The sequence below is a fragment of the Amblyomma americanum genome, chromosome 10, assembly GCF_052857255.1.
Source record: "Amblyomma americanum isolate KBUSLIRL-KWMA chromosome 10, ASM5285725v1, whole genome shotgun sequence".
In the NCBI taxonomy this organism is placed as follows: Eukaryota; Metazoa; Arthropoda; class Arachnida; order Ixodida; family Ixodidae; genus Amblyomma; species Amblyomma americanum.
In genome coordinates this window covers 63,994,075-64,017,377 of record NC_135506.1, presented here as the reverse complement: position 1 = coordinate 64,017,377, position 23,303 = coordinate 63,994,075, and the positions used below count along the sequence as shown (strand labels likewise).

General features: G+C 45.8%; 1 long non-coding RNA gene across 1 annotated transcript in view; it reads right to left on the bottom strand.

Moving 5' to 3' along the window:
• Positions 1-2,741: 2,741 nt before the first annotated feature.
• Positions 2,742-23,303, bottom strand: part of LOC144107970 (uncharacterized) — a 47,192-nt gene continuing 26,630 nt past the window's right edge. The window contains exons 4-5 of the long non-coding RNA XR_013309447.1: positions 7,122-7,211; positions 2,742-2,869 (exon numbers count right to left, since the gene is read on the bottom strand). This is a non-coding gene — a long non-coding RNA (uncharacterized LOC144107970). The remainder of the gene's footprint in view (positions 2,870-7,121; positions 7,212-23,303) is intronic.

Sequence of the window (23,303 nt, the reverse complement as noted above, 5' to 3'; positions counted from 1 at the left end):
GGTATACCAGATACCCTTCAAGTGCGGTGCCGCCTATGTTGGGCAAATAGGCTGATGCCTGAATAAGAGGTTAATGTAGCATGAATGCGCAAGAAAAAATGACCCTATTTGCATGTTGCCGCTCATTGCGCTAGTTGTAAGTGCAAACACGAAAAGAAAAAGAGCATAAGAGAAAACCGTACAAGAATACAGCAGTGCTGTTCTACCATAAGAACAAGGTGACCCGAGAAATCATGGAAGCATATCCCATTCATAATCTGGCAGAAAAGGGCATCTGCAATCCTTCTGTGACATTAAGTGACAAGGAAATTCAATATCTGGACTTGCACTTGACATAGGTTGTTTCCTCCTTTTGTCGTTTTTTTCTGTTTTTTATATTTTATTGTTTACGTTCAGTATATATTACCACTTTTCGTTCTTCAATAAACTCTGTTGTTAGTCAGCGCTTGTCTTGCCTTTGTCCCGCCTTTGTTGCGCTGTTCACCCACCATGAAGCCCTTGGCTAGTTGCGGCCTCTTCCAAGAGATGGATGGCGAGTCGCTGGATGCAAGGGTCCGCGCTTCGCAGCAGTGTCTAACAGGCTTCTCTACTTACTATATTTTGTCCCACCCCTGGGGATTGTGGGCACGCTTAAACTGTGTGCTCGAGGGTCCCTCTCGCCCCACAGTTTTTGCACTGATCGTTCTCCTTAAGCTCTGGTAGCACGTGAAACTATTATACCGGGTTCATGGAGATTTTAGTTTGTAGCCGCCTCCACGCGAAAGCTTCCCTGTTATTTAGGCTGACATCTGGCAGGGGTACAAGTCTACGTCGAAATTTATAATCGTTGATTATTTTCCCGTAATTCTGCAAACTGTCGTCTTACGCCCAGTGTGAGCGGGACTCGATAGCTACCCGGAAGTAGAGAGCTCAGACTAGCCCGCGAGCGGCCTTGTTACCAGGGATGGCAGCATGCTCGGGTGTCCAAGCTAACGGAATTTTTCTGTTCACCGTTTTTTGAGTGTGGATTTTGGCCGCTTCCCGCGATATCCTCCCCTGTCCAAAAGTTTGGATGGCAGGTTTGCTGCCACTAAATATGAACTTCCTCCGCAGTCTCAATGTTGTGGCCTCACATGGCTGCCGCCGATACCGGCGCCCGTCGGCCATCTTGGCACTGGTGACGCACATCACATACGCGAGGAAATCGAACGCACCCTGTCGTTGGTCAGCCTTGCCTTTTTAAAAAATAAAAGTCCTTTAGATCGCATTAGGGACAAGCTCTGCAAGCAGCTGCAGTGAGGGATGTGCTTCGAGGATATTGCACTTGCTTTAGTCCATTTTAAATTCCATATCTTCGCAACACAGTCAGTCTGCGATGCGAGCTCTTGATCTTGTGGCGAACAATGCAAGACGACACAGTCGCGGCCGCAGGTGCTCGTGAGCTCGAACGCACAGAAGTACCTCAGGTTGAACCTGGCGCTTAAATTCAGCTGAAACGCTCTGTACTACATTCAGAGCACATGAAACACTAGTAACAACGCACGCAGAACTCGAAACAACGCTTGCCGAAAGCTAGCTCGGGTGCTGTGGCTTCAATATGGCGTCACGTTGGCAGACAATGAAGGGCACGGGAGATGCGCTTTCAATTGTGCGATTGAACTATTTTTGATCTGCTTAATCGCCTTCCCGGTAAACGCGCTTATTGTGTGCATATATATAGCATATTAAGCATTCCAAGTAAAGTAGCACACAATGGGGGGCCCTCGTGAGGTTGTGCTGGGCACACCAGTTTTCCAGCCCCGCCATGGCCTATGTGGCACCCACACGGGTTTCGCGTGGGCAGCCCCATTTGGGGTAGCAGTTTTTATCTCTTCGCAGTCTGCGCAGCCGCGATTTACGTAGAACCTATATACAGCGGCACAAAGCAGCAGTAAGGCACCCTTCGCCGCGCAGAGTAGCATGCCTGCGTTTAAACGCCTGGTAAATTGTAATTTTCATTAAAGAGCTCTCTCTCGAGCCGCGCCACATCCAACAATCCCACAATCGAGACTGCCTATATACAGCGTCACACAGCAGCACTTGGGCACACCCGCTTCCCAGCCGCGCTACATCCCTATACGAGACCCATGTGCTCAAGCGTGCTGCTCTCTCGTCACTTCCAGCAACCCGATAGCATGATATCAATGATATAGCTTTGTAAAAACCTAGGCGTTATTTTTTTGAGCACGACTCCCTGGAAGACCGGGTTTTCTTCTTGTGACGAAATTTCAGGCATGCTCGCTGGAGCGCAAATGTTCGCGAATACAGAAGCGCGCAGCTAGATTTTTCACGGGAGACTAAAGGAGGCTTCTTACGTGTCCCCCCCCCCCCCCCCCCAAGTTGACAGCAGTTAAGTATATCTCGAGGCGTTGTACCCAAGCTGAAATAGCAAAATTTACTTTAAGAAGCCCACGTGGTCAACAGAGTATAGCTACCGCATAAATGTAGCACGACTGGAATTGGTAATCGGATTTTTCACGGCGCCTCCTCAGTCCTTATTCACTTGTTTCCCACCACCTCCTGCCTATTTCAACTGGGATCGTGTCAAATCACTTTGCATTCGCTGTAACTACACCTAAGGGGCTTCATGCACTGTCCTGGCTCCCTCCGTACTTACGGTTAGTGGCACTCCGTACACTTTGGTATGCATCGCCATTTCCTAATCGACGAAGACAATTCAAGCGAACAGGGTTTCGGCTCTTGTTTTAGTACCATGGTTTTGGAAGCTCTTTATTCCGAGGACGAGGTTAGAAACCGGTAACTCATGAAAATGTTAACACGCTTAGGTTTCTCTCAACGACCACCGCCACATCTTGGTGCAGTTCAGAGTCTTCCCAGCACCGTAGGAAACCTGCAATGCAAAGGTGTGTTAAGCATCGTTGGCTGCAATAATGTGGGCCAACGTAAACAAGTAGTGTTATGGTCGCTCTACACAGTATTGTGCGTTTTTATCGCTGACACATTCAAAAATTTCCCCGCCTCAACCGCTGGCTCATTTGCGGTGAAACTGCACACAGAGCTTGCGTATTATGGTAACTTTTGTATCGTAGCAAGTTTGACAAGCGAAAGCCTAGTCGGCCTAGTCGTGACGCTTTCCGCTGCCGAAAACAGATGGCGCCACTGCCGGTTCTCAGCGAAAAAGCGTCGCCTGCGGGTTTTGGCTCGCCGATCTCTCGTAGACGCTTACGTTTTCGCATCATGTGCGCCTGAACTAAGTAATTACCATTGTCAAACTTGCTACGATACAAAAGTTATTATAATACGCAAGTTCTGTATGCAGTTTCACCGCAAACGAGCCAGCGGTTGAGGCGGGGAAATTTTTGAAAGTGTCAGCGATAAAAACGCACAATACTGTACATTTGCGTCTGCATCGCCTTTGGTTTCCGTGCTCACCGCCGAAGTGAGCAAGGCGAGGAGAAACGTCAGCTGCAATTGGAACTACATCCAATTCAGAATACGTACAATATGAAATTACATTGAATTACATTTAACTGTTTTAGAAAAAAGACTAAATACATGGCACCTCCGCCTGCGCCCCTAATGCGTTTGACTACATTGCACAGGAACATGGGACACAAAAGGAGTATTCGCGGTAAATGCGCTTTTTGATGTATATGTGTTTGATGAGCAGCAGATAAACCTGCTCATCGGTACCAGTGAGTAGGCACAATATCTCGAGTCATTCCTTTGTGTTTCGGAAAAAGTGTCACTTTAGGCAAAACGCTTGTACTGCACAAAATAAATGTCCTTCAGGCACAGCTCATAGTGGCTCTTTGGGTTAATATTTGTGCATATATGCTACTAGTCGTTCACTACCTTCCTGGCCGTCTGGACGTTTTCCCCGATTAAAATTATAGCCGGCTTTTCTGGCCGTTTCGGACATTTTTATAGCATCGGGGCCACTATGGATAATTTGCTATGAAATTTCGAATAAGTGTGATGTTATTCCCGCATGCAAATGCAGATATGACTTTATAGCCGTCTAGCCTAGCTGGACTTAGCCTCTCGTTTGAGAGAGGATCTGTGCCTCGTGAGATTTTGTCCCGCTCAAGTAATTTCATATCCTGAATTTTCGCACAGTACCTACGGGGACATCGATGCTTGTTTTCCACTTGCCAAGAACATTCCTTCCAAATCATGCTCCCAGCAGAATATTGTTGCAGGTGTGTTTGAAGCAAACGACTTTTAGGTTTTTATATTATTTCGAAGGTGCAGAATTTTAATTAACTTTGCTAGGCTGCCTTGCCTTGTGAGGTGAGCGCCTTGATAGCAACGAAGGCGAATGAATGCAGGACTTTTTCAGAATGTAGACTTTTTAGGGCTAGTACCAGTGTGCCATCGTCCACAGTGACGAATGCATCGATTTTTGAAGCTTACTTCTGACACAGCCCACTATTGTCGTAACGCCGAGCACATTGGCGTCAACTATACTGACTCATTTCTACCTGCTTTTCCACACCTTGAGTAAGGGCGCGGCTCACCGAAGCGCGTCCACTGTTGGCACCACGAGCTGAGCGAACAAAGGCACGCACAGGCTCCCTAATTTTTGTGAGCCATCTAGTCTACCACTAAGTATTATCCATATCAGCTGAGAATGTCAAAAACGGCGTTACCTTCGGCGCTGTGCCAAGCAAAATCATCGGGGCGACTCAACAACGGAGCCCCAACTGCACTTGATGCGCTGGTGTCTATGTGCATTCTTTCGTGAGTGCGCACCACTGTTTGTGCTGTGCCCCGGGTGTGGCCACTGGACATCTTTCAGTACGGTGGCTAGTTATGTCCGCGCGTGTGTATGTGCACTTAAGGCATTGGTTCTTAATAGCGCAAGACAAGACTAAGAAAAGACGCCGCAAGGATGAGCGCTAACTCACAGTTGAATGTTGAACGTACATGTACGTATTAAGAGGAAGCCGGCGTCTGAAAAGAATAGTCATCCTAGAAAACAGAGGTGCAGTGGAGTTGCGGTTGCGTAGAGCCATGCAGAGGTAAATTGCCAGCTGCATGGCATCAGGTTACGTCACGTCGCAGCGCACAGCGACTGCGTTCACTAAGCGAGCGGGGCGGGCTTACGCCTTCTCACACATAAGCAGTGTTGGCCCTGATGCTTGGTAAGAGTCCATCACCAAACCTCCCGGTGCGGTGGTACAGTGGTTATGGTGCTCGCTGCTCACCCGAAAGACGCGGGTTAGCTTTGAGAAGTTCATCATAAAACCAAAATTAAGCCTTACCAACCTCTGCACCTATGTATATGCCATGAAACCTCATGCCGGGCTCCTCTTGCGTACTCAGGGGCCCTAATCTCACTAAGACAGGAGGAATTCGTATCCTCAACCCTCCCAAGCTTGAGATTGTCTAATGTACTAATGAGCTCCGCTACACGGCTTGCATGCAAATCCATTGGCTGTATATTTTTACAAAGACTACATTACCTAGTACATAGCCTACGGTTCGAAGTGTTTTCTGAATTGATATATACAGCGTGTTTCACCCGAGACTTAACGCAGTTTTAAAAAAATAGGCTTGAAGTGGACAACTTGTTTATGCTACTTGGACGACGTTATTTTTATCTCGCCCACCGGAGACTTAACAATTTTTTTTAAAATACGCTTCAAGTGGACAACCTGTTTATGCTACTTGGACGACGCTATTTTTATCTCGCCCACGTTTCACAGCCACCTGCTTCGACTTTCGTCCATCCTTGCGCTCATCCACAGCAGCGGCTTTGTGCTTAACTGAAAGAAATGTAGTTTTGATTACCGCGAACTTCTGGGCCACTTGGTTAATGATGCCGGCGTTGAGCCTGATCCCGACAAGTTCCGCGCCGTCAGCGCCTTTCCCACTCCTCGTTAGTCCAGAGGCGTGTGCAGTTTCATCCGGTTGGGTTCCTTTTTTCGCCAGTTCGTCCCCAATTTCTCTGAAGTCGCCCGCCCTCAAGACGTTCGGTTCTATTGGCGCCCTGGGCACGCTGATGCCTTTTCAAGCACCACTGCTGTCCTCACAAACCAACTTGTCTTGGCGCACTCTGGCCCTTCCACCCCTAAAACTTCGCACAGTCGCCCGCGGCCACGGGATTAGCACCACCCTTGCTCAGCGGCAACGCTGCCACCGCTGCGTCATTGTCTATTCCCCGCAGAACAATTGCTCCATCGCAGAGGCTTGTAGCCCACTGTTAAGTGATGTCCATATCAGTTCCTATAATTTGAAAAGCTATGTTACCCTCTGCGCTGCCAACCAGCAAATTTTGGCTTTTTGGCTACCGGTATATTACGTGGAATAAATTGAATATCATGACCTTCACACAGTGTTCGAGAATGTTCTTCATTGCGATCAGTGCAGGAACCAAAATGTTCCAGGTGGCACCTGTAAGTTTTTATGAGTCCTCGGTAGTTGGATTCCCTAATTATGCCCCAATTTCAGTTCGTTCACGTTTTTTCTTCTTAGTCAAAATGCGCTTCTTAGATTTATTGGGTAACAAGCTGCATCACCCAAGTCCAGGAATGTATGCATCCGCAAGTATATTATTAACGTACGTTGTTGGGCGGTTTGGTGACTGAACACTATGGAGTAAATCAGCGCAGGAAAACTGAAGTAGATACAACACACATACACGAGTGGTGCCTAAGAAACGGATGCATTTACTTGTGCCTAGTTCCTTTTGCGCTGTGTGCCCGGACATATCCTTGGTGCTTGTCCAGCTCTTTGGTCATGTTTAATCGCTATCAGAATTGAGCAATGTGAGGAGCATAGTTAATTAACGAAGTTATTTCAGCAATGCGAACTACCCTAAAGGTTCGAGGCCAACTCTTCAAGGCAATGTTTGACGGGCGAACCTCTAAGCATTGCACCTCTGTTCATACTTTGGCTTTAATATTGCGCCTATACTTGCGAGTAAAGGCCTGCTGCGACATGCAGTAATTTATCACATTCCTTGTACTAGAACAGCACACGATATTACTGAAAGGTTCTGACCTCCAGCGTAGCTATTGCAGCTGATGTTTCACCTTCCCTCTGTGGTATAGCAGTCAGAAAATGAGGCGTATTTCTTCTTCTGATATTTATAGGCAAGTACGTTTACACTTTAATGAATAAAACTACCTTCTTACCTTGTCTGAAAGTGTCTCGGAAGTCTCCACAGCAAACCAGCCTCCCATACACTTTATGTGGTTGGCCGGGGCTCTCTGTCTAGGGCATGCCTGAAAAAGAAATTTTACTGTGGTTAAAATTTTGTTAAAACCTCTGCGCACACCCTTGCATTTGACAGGGGAATTAAGTGAGGCGCGAAGAAAGCTAAACAGAGAAGAAAGAAGCAGAGACATTTTATTTCTCTTGGCTGGACACGAGTAAGAAACCGGTGCTGATGTGGATGAGCAGCTAGCAACAATTTCCCGCTCCGATACATCAGTAGCTGCACATTTTTGGGTTCTCTTGTGGCCTCGTTACTGAGTGGAATAAAATCTGAGAAATTGGCAGAATATGCGTATTACTACATAAAGACTGATACATATAGGCTAAAGTCTATAACCGCTTCATTTACTTCTATTGTATTTAGACCAGTCTATGAAAATCCCAATTTTATGTGACAATGTCTCCTTTCGGCTAATTCCAGAAGATTGTCAATTTCTTTTCTGCACTGCATAGAACAGAGAACTGCATCGAGCCGCCCCAGTGGCTCATTGATTATGGCGCTCGGCTGCTAACCGGAAAGCCGCAGCGGTAGAATTTCCATGGAGGAGAAATTCTAGAGGCCACAGGCTGAGTTGCCTTGAGACGTTAAACCTCCAAAAACCAAACTGCATCTGGTAAGCGCAACTAAGGCCAGAGTATTCCACCTCCTTCGCCATTGCGGGAATTAAAAAAATATTGTCCGAGCACAATGCAGCACCTTCCTGTATATTGCGTTTAGAAACCTTAAAAAGCTCCTTTTTGTATACAGTGACGTATATTATGAATACAATTAAAAAATGTTTAACGCTAACAGAGCGAGGAGAAAGGCACTCATTCCTGAATTAAGGGTGCCAGCAACTTGCACTACATCAAACGCACATGCTCTCCCTTAAAGGAATCACTCGGGACAATACCATTCCATCTTTATATCGTTGCTGTGCAACGCGCTCAATTCTGAAGCATTCCATCAGTGACTGTACATTTAACCAAAGGGGGAAGGATGGGTGTGAGAATTCAAGGATCTGCCCATCTCGTAGAAACACCGTTAGAAGAGTCTCAACGAGCATGGTCCTATGCGCTTAATTTAACATCTGTCATTTATACCTTTGGACTTCGCATTCACGTGAAAAAGTGCTGCGACGCAACAATCAGAAACCCACTATGTTTTCGTTCTTCGCAATACACCTGCTGCATTGGAGGCGATAACACGCTGTTATCTTCCATACCAGTTTTCAACACTCGAATACACGCTAAAAACACGTTAAGCTACGCAACTTTTTAATTATTTGAAAAGTGGGCTAAATACTATTCGAAAGGAGATCAAGCTATATAGGGCAAGGGTGAAACCGGTAAATATACGACCGCGAAGTGGGTTTGTTTCATGTTTTACCCATTTTACCGTGAGACAGCGGAAAATGAGTCGAGCTGCAAACAAATGTGTGTGCGGATGTGTCGGTGTCGTCGGTGTGTTCTCTCGTGGATTACGTTTAATTTTATCGAAATCCAATTTATCGTCCACTTACGGTAAGTCTACACGATTATTATTTATTCATTTCGTCTCCTTAACCACTATGCGCCATGTCTTTCCTAACGCGCGTAAAGGCAGTCTGTGCGAAACCCGTGACGGTAAGCCGCTTTTCGCGAGCTGTCTACTGGCTTTTTCTTGTTGCGAGGTCGATACACGGCCAGAAATATCGCTCAGCCCTTTAGTCACGGCCCAAATGAAACTATGTTAGAGCCGTGTGAGCTAGATTTACTCGGCATCTCCAGAAACGCAAACTCGAGTTCTAACCTGCATTACATTTATTTTTAATCTGTGTTATCACCTATAGACTGGAGCAAGGGACGTTTCTCAAAGCTGTAGTCAAGCGGCACTGGAGGAGTGCTAATAGAGTTATGATAATAAAAGCCGTTGGCTCGCGAATGCAGTCTCCCCTTTCGTTTCAAGCGTATGGATTCGTCCATCCCTATTGCCCGAGCCGTTGGCTGCCGCCGCTTAATTTTGAAAGCCGAGTAAAGGTAACCTCGACAAGAGATGGCTTGCATTTCGTTCAGAGCCTCGTTCAGGAAACCCACTTACGCGTGCACAAATTTCTCCAATATCAAGTGTGCGAGCGGTAGAGTATGCGTTTCTGATTTGAGCTGCTACATTACGAAGACGATAATGTAAGTTGGCGCTTATTTGCTCTGCGCCTTTTAATGAAGACGTGAATTGTTTGAACGAAATAATTCCTACTTCGAGCGTATTCGTTGCTTTCGTTGATTTCTCTAGCAGCCTTAGGCGCAGCTACAGCCTTTATGTACTGCTTGAGTTTTTGTGGATGATGAGCGCGGAATAGAAGCTCTGCAACCCGCCTGTTTCTAAGAGCGCAAACGGATATAAGAGTAGGTTGTTCAGTCTTCGAGCTTCAAGTTATGGGCTGAGAACTGTAGTGAACTGGTTGACAGTCTGCCTGGTAGCTATTGCATGTCTTGTGCTTGTTTGGCTTCCTCCGTAGGTGCTTCATGCAGGTTTTGAAGCGCAACACGCTCACCGTACGCGGTGGCAGTGGCGACGCACACTTTACGACTCGCTCGCTTGGCCGGCTCTCGTTCGTGTCGTCTCGTCGGTTGTGCCTCGACTTTCCTCCCGGAGCAAAGCTGGTCAGCTCTGACCAAGGGGTCCTCCTGACCCTGAGGCTATGAGTGCCTTGGGAAGGACGGAGGAGTTGTTTAGGGGGGTCATCCCTCTCGTGCCATCTAGCCTGTGCAGTCTGTACCACTGCCTGCCTGGGCCGCCGGTGCAGTAATCTCTTGAGCACGAGTGTAAGCGATTTATTTATTTCGGTAAGAACTGTAATCGGTCCAGTTTTGCTCCACAGACACAAGATAGAACGTAGGATGGGTTAAAACCGGGAGCACATCGTGTGTTCTTTTGTGTTTGGTAATGGACATTTGATTAATCAACAGAGCGTCTGCTGCTACGCTAACCCTAACGACGAGTACGACACGCTGCAGGGAGGCCGGCACCTTAAACCAGCGAACCGTCTGTAGGGCCCCAGCAGTGATCAGCCTGAAGTCATGGTGCTTGGACCACAAGGAAGAGACTCGGGGATTTAAGTACTTGGCTTAGCTAAGCTTAAGACTATATATCAGTGAGACCTCGTGGCGGCGTCCGCGAGCGTGACTAATAGACGCTCCGGTACAAAGCGTTTCCTCTACCTCTACAAGGTTCATATCCGCCGAGCAAGCAATTATGATCAGATACCATACGCCGGGTCATCGAATCGACGTTTGCCCTGAACCAAACTCCCTGCAAACTATGCAAACGCACGAACATCGGAGGGCACGTACATGACCCCTACAACAGGGAGTGGTGTGGTGAAGGTCTAAAGAAATCCTGGAGATCTGAAGAAATCCAAAACATTTTAAGACATTCATATAAAAAATATACTCCTTTATTAAGTGACTTTTCTTCGTCTGATGTACACCATTACCACTCATGTAATACCCCATACATGAGCCTTCGAGGTGTATTTTTAAATAAATGAAAAATAAAAGACAAAGCTCATAGACTGCCAAGAAGATGCTGCAAGGGGTCAGGCAGTTCAGAATTACTTCCGCACTGGTCTTAACCAAGCAGTATTAGCCAGGACGCTACGGAGACTGCCGACCGTAACCTTAAGGAAGCGAGAGTCAAGACTAGCTTTGCTAGATGGAAGGAAAACAGAGCAAATGCTGCGTACTGGAGCGGGTATCAGCCACGCTCACGGACGCTGCCGTTTACTCACACACCTACCCTTACATAACGTGCTGCGAACACGGTGCAGAGCAAGAATATCACTTAACACTTGGGCAAGATGATGCTAGAGTAACAACAGGTAACAGATCACATGCCAAAAAATTGAGGGGACAAGACGGGACCGCAAACCGATAGCTTTTGTGGAGACAAGATCTCCGATAGGCAGGCGTAGACATCCGTTCGCTTTCAGCGTTAATTAGCGAAACAAACTACCAACTATATGGCAGCAAAATTATTAAACAAGAAAAATACCAGACATCGTAGCGCTACATGAACAAATACAACACTCAGGATAGACAGAACACTCATATAATAAATGTAACAATTAACAAGATTTAAGCAAGCAGCCATAGAAATCCCCCCCTCCCCACCTTTAGAGATAGCAGCGCGAACGACAATGCGCTAATGAAAGAAATAGTAACAAAAGCCGAGATAACGACCTAGTGATTCTGGGATACTAACGCCTAGCACAAAAACTGGGAGTGCCAGACTGACTCGGCCAAGGAAGGATCCTTCAGCAACAATAATAGGCATGAACTCAAGCTTCTTGCCGAGCTTCGCTACACTACCAGAGGGGAAACAGTCCCTACGGGCACATGCCACGACCTCACATTACTCCACATGAAAAATCTGTATGAACTCAGAACTAAAATCAGAGACTGGAACAACTTCAGAAACAACACAAACCGAAGTGATCACCAACTTAACAGAATGTGCAGAGAATATAAGAAAAAAACCCATAAAGGCAACACAAAAGTCAATCATAGGACACATCCGAGATGTGGACAAAAATTTGCGCCACCTGTGGGGTGTACTTATATCCGGACACGGGTCCGGCTTCAGGGCTAGGCTTTGTACACAAGACGTAATGCTGCAGCTCAAACAATGTCAAACACTATCGGGAGAGAAAGCATCATACTGGCCAGAAACCTTTGCACAATAAATTGCGGACGAGGGGTCCTCGAGCTCTGATTGCGGTAATCAAGTGCTGCAGTTAAGCGTACTTAATTTTCACAATAGACGCCTAAAATACTCAACCAAACTTTCGTCAGAATTCAGGATTCTCATGAAATGTCACCTCTAATCAATACGGTCTACCACTTATTATACTTTTTAAACTGCATTATTATTGATCTTTTTTTAAAATCAGTCACATATTTTTATCCTTGCGCTATATACATTATTTTCGCTGTAATGGACCAAATATGATCTGTCACCATGTGAAATTGCTTTATAAAGTTGCGTGTACGACTTCCGCCGCTATTGCTTGTACGGGAGTTGAGGGTTTCTCAAGCAGCTTGAATGAATGAATGAATGAATGAATGAATGAATGAATGAATGAATGAATGAATGAATGAATGAATGAATGAATGAATCAGTCAATCAATGAATAAGTAAATAAATAAATGAATGAATGAATGAATGAATGAATGAATGAATGAATGAATGAATGAATGAATGAATGAATGAATGAATGAATGCGGTATTGACCCATAAAACATCCATCATCGGCACTAAGACACGATCAGAAAGGAGAAAGTCTCCTCGGAATGCAAGTCCCATCAGAGAAATCTGAATACAAACGACTACACTACCACAGATAGGAACCAGCTGACACTGTCAGTATTATATTTATATTTATATTTATAGCCATGTGGCTATAAAATGAAGAAAAGCGTGACGACACAATTAAAACTCACCAATATAACAAAAAACTGTGCAAATGGATAAGCACGATAATTAACAAAAATGAGATCAGTGGAAACCAGGTGCGACAGAGTACACTAACAGCGCTCATCCCGCGCCTCACCTACGGTCTACCATATCAGAAATCAACCGTAACAGAAAGGAACCAAATAAACGCGCTAATTGGAGAGGCGCACGAAACAGAAAGTCCGACTATCTAGGAATTCGAAGAACACAGCGAAGCTATACGCCTAACAGGCCAGGACCAGCCGAACCCTCCTTGCCAAACTCTCAAATTCCGACCTAAAAGACAAACATTGATCAAACCATAACATCTTCATGGCTAAATCCCTGCCTAGGATGCCAGAGCCAAAACCATGGCTCAAACGAACCAAACCTAACAAAAGCATACACCTTTATGCGTCGAGTTAAAGGTGCAGAAGGTGACCGCAGCCTCGGTCAGACTCGCTGGGCAAGCCAATATGCGAAACTTTACCAATAAAACGTATCCTGACAGCAGAAAGGATGATGATAGCCCTAGCAATCTTGGAATCCTACAGGAGACATAACAGTTGCTGGATAGCCTGTCTTAGATAGCCACCTGTCGAGCCTTCTGAAACTGTTTTATAAGCCTCAAAGCAATGAATACCCAACGTTGGGGTAGAGGGTTACATTAGAGTAGACTCCGTTATCGGAGGTTTAACTAGCCGGGGGCGGAGACACCGGTGGAGCCCAACACAAGGGACATGCGGGAAAGTAAATCGGACGTATAAGGAAATGGGCTGGAAGTACGAACGGCCCCAAGGCGGCCTGAGGTGAGACTGTTTGGACATAAGTAGAAACAGAGCACTATTCCTCAAGACATTGGCCACACGATAGAACAGCGAATGTGTCCGGTAAGGATAAAAGTCATGCGTTGTACCATTCATCTTGGGCATGCAGGTCTAGATCCATATTGACTGGATACCCTAGTATTGAGCAGTGTAATCAACCATGACAAAGGAACCAAATAGACACGCTAATTAGAGAGCCGCTGCTCATGTCAGCGGACTCCTGTAGCAAGGAATGCCAGCTACTACTGTCACAAATATCTTCCTAACCTGTTACCCTAACCGCCACATGTCAGCCTAAGCCGAAAGCAAGCTACACTTATGTACCTAAAGACCAACACTTATCCAGACAGAGCACTATACCACAAGACATGGCGCACGCGATAGAACAGCGAATCAATATGATGCGCTTCTGTGTTTCGTGAAACTTTTCAATGTCTCCGCGAGTGCCTCATCTGTGCCGACGTGCATTGGAGTATTTTTGGAAACAAGAGACGAATATAAATACATTATTTGTGCTTCTTTCTTTATCCCCATTTATGCACACGTAGATATATTCATTTTCTCTACGTAAGCACCGATGTTATAGGATTGCCTTTATAGTACGTAAGAATTGAGCTTTTTTAAGGAAAAATAGGTCTCATATTCAGTGTATACGTCTAATAAGTGCAGGGGCCTCACCAGCAGAGTGATATCTCTTGAGGGACCTCTCCAATAGGTGTGCAAATGTTGGCAAGGTAAATTTTGCGCATTTACTGGGTCTGTCTGGGCTGGAAAAAACATTTGTCGTTTGTTTTGTGTCATAGCATTATGTTTTTATTTTGCGTAAAGGTAAGCGGTATTTGAAATTTGTGGCCGCACAGCTTCCAGAAGAGAAGCAGTAACATCATAGCATGAAAACCTAGTGTACAGAGTTCTTTCCCCGCTTGTGGAAACTACCATTGCGTAAAACGAGGATGGTATGTATGCTTAACTTTCTTCACAAGCTGTTTCATGTCTAGGGGCACGATGCGATTCAGGGCTATTGCCGCATGAAAATGTTACACGCACGAGTGATTGAAATTTTAATTGTCTTTCAAATCCATTTAGTACAGAAATAATTACTAAAAATGATAATTGCAGTATTTCCTTGGTTGCATGTTTTCTAAATGCGTGATATGGTATCACATTTTCAATTACTTGCACTTCATAGCCCTGTTTTGGTAGCATAGACGTAACAGCACAATGGCAGTCTGCCTGGCCTGAAGACACAAGTTTACGACATGTGCAAATTCTCTGAAGCCTAACTTACGAAATAATTTTCGTCATACCATAAGCCTTTTCTCATGCATTGTCCGTATTCCTTTCGAGTTACAATGATCAGTCCAATGCTGGAAACAAGAAATGCAATATTAATTTCTTAAATGAGCACTTAACAATCACGCGAACGAGATTTCAAAAGATGGCGCCTCTTTAAACAATCAGGGATCAACCAGAGAAATTCCTGACAAGCTCTTCGCATGTCATGTAATAATGTTCATGAACTTAACATGTTCATCTAAAGATAAATCTGTTTGTGCAAAAACGAACTACTTTTTATTAGGGCGCCGGAATCCAAATTTTCCTCCAGGCAGGGTCATAATCATCATCAGCCTGACTACGGCCACTGCAGGGAAAGGTCTCTCGCATGTCTCTCCAATTAGCCCTGTACTTTGCCAGCTGCGCCCACCGTATGCCCGCAATCTCATCCGCCCACCAGGCACTGTGGTGCAAGGTAAACGTATTGGGTGTGACCTTTGGAATTGCAGCGGCGACAAAGTACAGAGATGGAGTCATTACGGCCTGCGCACCAACCCCAAGGAAAAAAAAGGGAGAGAGCGCTTCACAGTTCACTAATATCCTCAGGCAGATGATGTGCACAACTTGTGCCATGCTGCCCGTACGGCGCAAGGCGGAAAGCCGAACGTTTGTGCGTATTTTATCTGGGCATGTGGGAACATACTGAACCAAAACTACGCCTGAATCGCTTTTGACCGTGTCCGGACCCCTGGATTGCCCTCTGGTCATCAGGGACGACAAAAGTGATCTATTTGTTAACACGGGAGACAAGGCGTTGTGCTGGGTGTGTCACATTTTTAGACATCTTACGTCGTTCCGTTTGGCTTGAACCCAGAAGCAACTATTTCAAGCCAATCGGCGCGGACGTAGTAAAAGCTTCAAGTGGCGCAGTTTCAGTCAGCTGTCAGGGTGCCGCATGGAACTGAATGCACTTGTCTGCCTATTCCGTCGTCGAGTCTGCAGATACTCTCACTCTGTGCGACATAGGCACTTATTCGTGATGAGCAATGAAAAGCAATGCAACCTCTTGCGACTACGCCTTCCCTTCACCACCGCGCATACGGTCATAACGCCTAGTAGGTGCTTTTTATTTTTTTCGTTGCTTTTCCTAACAAGATGCTTAGCGCTTCGAGGACGATGCGCTGAATTTGCTCTCCAAGAATATTTTCGCATTCAGCGTCTTACAGTCGAGGATATTGCCGTGTTTGTCGAGGACAGCAAAAAATATCAAAATGTGAGATTCACAATATTATCTGCGCATTATTAGCGTGGGGAAGCACAGCGCTTAGCTGCCTGTATTAAATCCAGATCAGCAACAGTTTGGTATGTTTCTTGTCGTTCCTGGTTTAAACGTTTAAGCGGAAGCAATAACGTTCAGAAATGTGAGGCAGGCTGGTTATACCTGAACTTTTTACGCGTAAGAAAGCACAACGCCGCCTACTCTCAGCTACAGGCGTGATATCACAACACGGCAGTTGCAACATAGGATGATCACCACACCGTATCTGGCAACACAAAGGGATGAACGATCTAAGGACTCAAAAGCGAGAGGAGAGCTCTGGATATTGGTGGCCTCAACGGCCTTACGTCCGTGACCTTCACTTGCTCTTGGTCAGTAAGCTTTGCAGCCATTAGCTTTTATTTTTATTACTACCGCAACTTCCAAGCAACTAAATCATTAGTCTGGTACTCGTCACTCGCATACAGTTGTTTGCAGACATCACCATCATATTCAGATTCACTAAATCAAATTTCAGGTTAAAAACCGATGCTGGCTGTATCTGTCTCATAAAAAGGTAATGACGTCACACTATCTGCTGCGCCTTTGATGAGGCGGCTTGGCACGCCATTTCACAATGCGTAATAAGCCGGGCTTTGAAGCACACACGTAGATACCCGTCAGTGTAATCGCACACTAGGTAATAAGCATAGCGTTTTCAACAATTGCATAATTTCGTTTCCACTGCAGTCTAAATATGTTTAGTTTAGTTATATGAAGTTTAACGTTCCAAAGTGACTCAGGCTATTATGAAAGCCGTAGTAGGCGGCTACGGAAAATTTCGACCATCTGGGGTTCTTTAACGTCGACTGACATCGCACAGCACTCTCTAACATTTCACGTCAATTTGAAATCCAACCGCCTAGGCAGGGATCGAACCCGCGCCTTTCAGGACCTCAGCCGAGCACCAAGAACACTGAGCCACCGCGACGGCTAAGAACTCAAAATAATTCACGCGCTTACATATTTCTTAAGCCCGCGGCTACCACTGCTCATACTGGAAGAGTAAATTAGTGAGTTCAGAACACGAGCTAATAAGAAATATCAGAAATATCAGCGCTGTCCAAATGTTAATCTGATATCCCGTACTCACTGGCCGCAAGTGACTCCCCGGATGTAAGGGTAACCTGTTCAGGCTGGAGTACAAAACAGGCCCAGCGCTACATCGTCTGAGGGGTATTGTTGTGAAACCTATCGAGATTCGTTGTAAAATCTAGGCTCGATATTAAGCACTCAGGAAGGGAAAAGTGACGCATTGACAGCGTTTTCTACGTCTTTATTCAGCTCGAGAAAGGGTTCAGGTCAACTTGAGGACGACGAAGCGAGCCATAAAAATAAAAATGATAGGTGAAACGTTAAGAGACCGGAAGCGGAAAGAGTAGCTGGTGGAACAAACGCGGGTTAATTGGAATCTGGTCGAAATCAAGATGAGGAAATGGGCTTGGGCACGGCAAATGATGCGTAGGCAAGAGAACCACTAGTCCGTAAGGGTAACGGAGCGGATTCCAAGAGAGGGCAAGCGTAGCATGGGGAGGCAGAAAGTTAGGCTGGCTGATAAGATAAGAAGTTTGTGGGAATACGGTTACCGCAGCTGGCAAAGGACAGGGTTAATTGGAGGGAATTAGGAGAGGCCTTTGCCCTGCATTGGGTGTAGTCAGGTAGTAAGGATGATGATGATGTCATACTCCCGGGCCTATGATCTAGGCACCATGAAAGTTGGGGTGTAGAAGAGCCTTATGTCAAAATACTTGAAGATATATATAGCAACTGCACAGCTACCATAGTCCTCCATAAAGACAGCAATAAAATTTCTGTAAGGAAGGGCGTTAGGCAAGGAGACACGATCTCGCCAATGCTATTCACTGCCTGTTTACAGGAGGTACTCCGAGGCCTGAATTTAAAACAGTAAAGAATAAGAGTAAACAGAGAAAATCCTAAATATTCTGCAATTCGCTGATGACATTGCCTCTCCGAGTCACTCAGGAGATGGACTCTGAATCATGATCAATGAGTTAGACAAGCAGAGCAGAAAGCTGGATCTAAAAATTAACACGCAGAAACTTGGGAAGGTCGGTACTAAGTGGAGAAAATGTCTCATACTAATTTGGAGTTTCGGATATAAACCTCTTGACTGCAGTCGACCGCCCAACATTGCGAGTCTTGCCGTGTGAATAAATAGAAAAAGGTGTTGCAGCGGCAGTTTCTTCCACAGTCTGGTGACTGACATTGCCGGCATGCATTGTGGCAATGACTGGGCCCAGTGATACCACTGCTATCGGAGCAAGTGAACATCAGAGCTTCGCTATAAAATCTAGGCTCGCTATTAACCACTCAGGGATGCCACAAAGCATTTCTTACGGCCTTGATATAGATCGTATTTGTTTGCATTCGAAATTTTGTCTCTGTAGTTCTTAACCTCCACTTTTCTTGCAAATGTTTGAGATGTTTAGGATTGTGTCATGCACCTGATTAATTACCGTGCAAAGATGCTTGTGCTCGGTGTGGTCATGTTAGCGCTCAACTTTAACTACAGGTGCGTGCCCAGGAAGGGGAAGGGGTAGGCGTGGGGAAGCCGATTGGCCACTCCAAGTAGAGACGCATTACGTGTGGTTCATTTGGAGAAAAAGCGACCAAAGGTAGTCTGTGGATACTTACCTGCAGCATTCTAGTGTTGAGCAGGTCCTGGATTGAAATTTCCATAAAGCCGTAGCCGGCTACGCGTGGCTCGTACTCTTGAATCTTGTGTTCGTTAAAAAATCTTTGATTGGTCAAGAAAAACCGAGATATGTACTTGTTCTGTAGATCATCATCATCCAGTACCCCTTGAAAAGGGAACCAAGTAAATTTGCAGACCCCTATTTTTTACCCGCCGCGGTGGCTCAGTGGTTAGCGCGCTCGGCTACTGATCCGGAGTTCCCCGGCTCGAACCCTACCGTGGCGGCTGCGCTTTTATGTAGGCAAAACCGCTAAGGCGCCCGTGTGCAGTGCGATGTCAGTGCACGTAAAAGATCCCCAGGTGGTCGAAATAATTCCGCAGCCCTCCACTATGGCGCTTCTATCTTCCTTTCTTCTTTCACTCCCTCCTTTATCCCTTCCCTAACGGCGCATTTCAGGTGTCCAACGATATGAGACAGATACTGCGCCATTTCCTTTCCCCAAAAGCAATTATTAGACCCCTTTTAGCTCGAATGAGCGCTCCTTGCCCAATTGCGAGCAAGTATGTGAGTGGTGAGAATTCAGCGCCGACACTCAATGAAAGCATACACTCGGCGTGGGTGTGATAAAACGTTCAGCAGACGCCTTAGCTATCCACTTCATAACGTGTTCACAAGTAGGAAGTCCTTGAATATTGGCAGCAGATTAGATTTACAAACCTCTTAGATCAGGGCTGGGGCTACAGAGCTAACTTGGCGCAATTTTCGCAATCCACGTCATGCCTTACATTATAAAGCTACACTTACGTTACGCCTAATTTTTCTTCAGGTCTGGGCACAATGCAAATTTATTGTGCCATTTTTAGAGCAACTGGTGCTCTTAATAGAATCGGTTTTCGAATATTGCCAATACCTGAAATTTTGTATATTTGGTCCTGAATTATTACACGCTATATTTTGTGTTGTCTCTGGCCGTGTCACACGCGTATCGTAAACAAAATAATAGCGCACTATTAACACCTCAGCCCTACGGGCACCCTTGTTCAGAAATACCGATGTTGGCGTCTGCGTTGTGAGCGACAATTCAGAGGAATGACCCTGGCAGACAAATCAGAAACAGCAGCTTGGGGGCAGGTGGGCCACTTAGGTCACGTGACCTTGCAGCGCTACCCCAATCTGCCCACCGGATACTAAGCAAGCTACCCGCCATGTCACGCGGGAGGTAAATTAATGATTGGACAGTCGGGAAACGTAACCCGAGCCGAACGAAGCCTACCGCTGTGAGAATCTGCCATCTCAAGGTCGTGGAACCTCGGTAAACTGCCGCACCAATGCACCAGGAGCCGGACTCCCAGGGATCTTCCGCATATATGACCTTCCGCATATATGAGAATTAACCCAAAACGCTATCGCCTCATGCCCTTAAAGCGAGTTCAAGTGCTCATTCTAGCTTTAACTTGCCTAAACATGAAACAACGCATCGGTCGAGAAAAAAAAAATGGCCTGGAATATTCGTCTCCATGGCACAACCATTGCCGTAACAGTAGACGAGGGATTGATAGTGGTGTTCGTGTCTTACTTCGTTCCTAGTCTTCTTTGGCGCTACGGCTTTTTTAAAGCGTCAAAGACACCAAAAATTTGCTTTGGAGTTTTTTTTTGTATCAAGCGATGCGCTATACATTGACATACATGGCGCACCCCGTGGTATTTGTCTGCGACTGATATATAATTTTTGTCTTGATTGCTTCTTTGTGCTGTTAGGGTTTCAACAATTAGGTTTCAAAAATTAAGTCACGTGAGAACAAAAAGGAGCTGCTGATACGGCCTGTTTAAATTCTAGCTTTTGAAGTAGGCTGGTTTCGGTGCTATGGTGAGTTCAATCTACTTTTATGAGTTGTTGCAGTTCTTCCTTGCTTCTTGTGACCTAAATTTGAACTGCAAATTGTAGCCATCGTTATGTTCGGAAACTGAAACAGCTTTACAGAAGAAATTCAGCTAGAAATTACTCAGCGGTCGTAGGCTAATACCACGCGGCGCTCTATGTACGCTTAATGTCCAACGAATGATTTTAAAACTGAGAACATGGAATAAAATAAAGTATCTCTGGTGCGCTGGGGAACTGGAAACGGCAGCGATAACACAAAGCAAAGGTTGGAGCAAACGGCCCTTCTGGGCGCCTTCGTCGTCAGATAATTACTGATATGAAGTCTTCCATTAGTATCTATGTTGCTCGGAACTATAAGTCTCAACCATAACTCAAGAATATCGGAAGTCTTGACGTAAGCCTTTGCATAGCCTTTAATAACACAGGTCAGAACAGCTGAAAAAAATGAATGCTTAGGCAGCGTAATATTAGGATGACGTGAAGGATGACATGTGCTAGTTCACGCACTGTGGCGCAGTGAAGAGGTGCGTTACAGCCAGGACTGGCTATCTATTACGCTGGTCGTGATTTAAACGCATCCGATATGCCACTTCTTGGTCACGGTGAAAGATTACGAGCCAGCTTGAATGATCGCTGTACGATACTGGGGACCACCTAAGCATTTTAATTTGGAAATTCTTCAGTCCTAAGCACGTGGAACTATAGTTCCCAATTCCGTAGCTCCTTATACAGAATATAGATGTTTAGCCATACCAGTATCACATGTTTCGCAGCCACCGCATAGTTCATGCACGGATGCGAAAACTTAATCGAGTATGAAATGGATTGTGCGCTGTATGGAAATCAGTGGACCTCGCTGATTTGGCGGAGCACGTCGACCAAAGTTCAGGGACTACATAAAGTGGGCCTGGTCTTCTACGAACTGAAGCTTTTACTTTTAAGCAAGAGGCTCAGAAAGTGGACCTGTTATCCTTGTTCATGCTGTTTAGCGGCACACCTTATGTAAACTACTGCGTTCCACAGATTTCGCGACTATTTCGATTATTAAGCGGAAACTATCAAATGGTAACCTAAAAATATATCGTAGAAGTAAGAGCAGTAGTGCGCAGATAACCAAAATTATTGTGAAGATATATTTGGTGTCCTACACAGTTTATACAAGCACACCACAATTGTCAGCAATATAAAGATAGCTCGGCTTATTTAAACGGATCAACTGTCAAGCGCTAGGTGAAAAAAAACGAAGTACTGATAGAAATAAATGATAGAAATACACACACTTTTTTACATTCATACCGCCACAGAAGTGGCAGCATCTTCAAACACAGTATGTCGATGTCGTCTCTGTCTGAGGAAGAGCACGAGTATGTGCATTCTGTTTCAGTTCTAGTTTCTTCTAGTTAGGCAACCCCCTCGCCCTGCACTTGAGGGGGGACGTACGTGCTGCTTGTTTTGTCTAGCTCTTATTTTTTTCCATCTCAAAGTCACCTATCCTACTTCCAAAGGCTTAAGCTGCTTTTGTGTATTCGTTATTTTTTCCTTCCTAAAGATGGCGGTAATGAATTGCCAAAGTGTGGGTGCTTCGTCCGATAACGACCGAGGCCATAAGAGGGTGCCGAATGGGCACCAGCTTCAGTGCGCGCCGCGGAGGGAAAGCCGCCGCCACGCACTCCCGGGTTCAGCCCCGTTGCGGTGTTCCCTTCCCAAAGGAGACAGTTATAGGGCTCAGCACTCCCTTTAATTTCACCCTCCCCTCCCTACCCCCCACCGACCATTCAGAGAATCTCAATTCCCGGGATCCCGAGCCGCCGCACCGCATCCTTGAAACCGCCAGCTGTCCCGGAATGAGCGTCGCCTTCGGGGGCCGCCCAGCCCGCGTCTCAGTGAATGGACTGCCGCCGCTCTCCCCGGTCAACTGCTTGTTCACTCCCGTTCTGAATTTTCTTTTGGACGGTCGCTAATTGGGCACACTTATTTCATGTGATCTCTGTAGACAATTTCTTATTCCAATGTAGAACTTAATTCAGTGTATTTAATGACATGTATTTTTCCGCAGCCCGTGGTAATTGTCTTGTTAACTATCCATTCCTCTCCTGCAAAAGATGTCGTATTCCTCGTATGGAATCTATAAACGTTTTGTTGTCTTACCTCTTAACAAGCCTCTATCTCATTCACTGCGCCGGGCAACGAACGGCCACGCCGTTATTATAACGACTCGCTAATGACCTCGCGTGATCACTGAAGATGTGACACATACACATGAGGAATTGAAGTGGAAAATTGACATCCGGTAATATTATCACCGATAAACAATTCACGAACGCAGGGAGATTGACTTGGACGTGCTGGACTAGCAAGAAACTTAGGAGCTAGAGCAAGTAAGAACATCAAGAACACTAGCCACTAGCATGCCCAAGGCTTGCCCAATGCCAGATAGGACAGTTCGGCCACGTGACGGCGTCAATAGAGGTAGGTGTCTAGTGTGGCGTTACTTCCACCGTCAAAAGGTGCACGCTGTGCCTTTGAGAATTTCATTGCAGACCTCGCCGAGCTCGCGTAGCCCGTCGATAGGCCAACGTGTTGACGAAGAGGCTGTTCGGATAGCCCTCGCATGCGGAATGGGCCCCATATCCAGACTTCTTCGCCGCGATGTAAGCTTATCGCATTTCTGTGGAAGAGAGTTTGCTTG